Source organism: Aplysia californica, unplaced genomic scaffold (assembly GCF_000002075.1).
Source record: "Aplysia californica isolate F4 #8 unplaced genomic scaffold, AplCal3.0 scaffold00590, whole genome shotgun sequence".
Classification (NCBI taxonomy): Eukaryota; Metazoa; Mollusca; class Gastropoda; order Aplysiida; family Aplysiidae; genus Aplysia; species Aplysia californica.
The window spans coordinates 264,760-265,791 of NW_004797860.1; the positions used below are offsets into that span (position 1 = coordinate 264,760).

General features: G+C 44.9%; 1 protein-coding gene across 1 annotated transcript in view; it reads right to left on the minus strand.

The window, feature by feature from the left end:
* LOC101847902 (uncharacterized transporter slc-17.2) overlaps positions 1-872 on the minus strand; it is a gene marked incomplete in the record, with an annotated part of 29,220 nt that extends 28,348 nt beyond the window's left edge. The window contains 1 exon segment of the mRNA XM_013087473.2: positions 773-872.
* Between the last annotated feature and the right edge of the window lie 160 nt (positions 873-1,032).

Sequence of the window (1,032 nt, forward strand, 5' to 3'; positions counted from 1 at the left end):
GCCCGTGGCTCGAACCCCGACCCCACAACCTCACGATTACGAGTCCAGTAGTCTAACCACTAGGCCACCGACACCACATATAATTACCAGTACAATACATAGCATAATTATTGTAACAGCCAAGCCTGCTCAAACGATCACCAGTTCAAGACAATCACCAGAATGCAACAAGCGACCACGTACCTGTTCCCCGCTTGCGTTTATTTCTATAATTATAATTAGTATTGCCTTTATATAGCGCATATCATGGCTCAAGAGCATGCTCTATACGTTTTACAACTATTATTACCCCAGCAGACGCCCTGACAAAACTCAGAAATATTCTCAGCTTCCCTGGAAGCATACAGTGCACGCTGCGGATTTCACGCGCTCAAACACTATCAAACTGAAAAGATCGTTCACTGTCTATAGCCGGGTACCCATTTCCACCTGGGTGAAGTGAGGAAAATTTATGCAAAGTGCCTTTCCCAAGGACACAACGTCGGACCCCTGACGGGATTCGAACCCCCGACCTTACGGTTGCGAGTCCGAGAGCTTAACCACTAGGCCACCGACGCCACATATTATTATTACAAAATATATAATTAATAATATAATACTAAAACTGTCCATGACAACCACCTGTCAACGATAACCACATTTTCCCCTCGACAATAGTTGGTCGTCCTGGACAGACTTTAGTACTCACACTGTCGCCAGCTAACTCTCCATAACGGTAAAAGGGCAGAAATTCTCCGATTTGTTGAACAAACCAACAAACTAGCAGAAGTACCTGTCTTGTACGTCGAAAAATTCCCAGAAAAAAGCTCGATCCAGCAGGCGATAAGACTCACAACTTACTGAAGTCCACCCAGAGGACGCAGACAAGTCTGAATGTAACACAGGTGGGAAGAGGGAAGGTAAAAAACAATAATCGAAACTAACGCCACGCCACAGAATATGGAAAAGATCAAAATGCGCAAGGAACTTCCCTGAAAGAGTAGAAACGTTATGTTTAACAGGTGGTTATACAGAAAGCATGCTCCCCCCCCC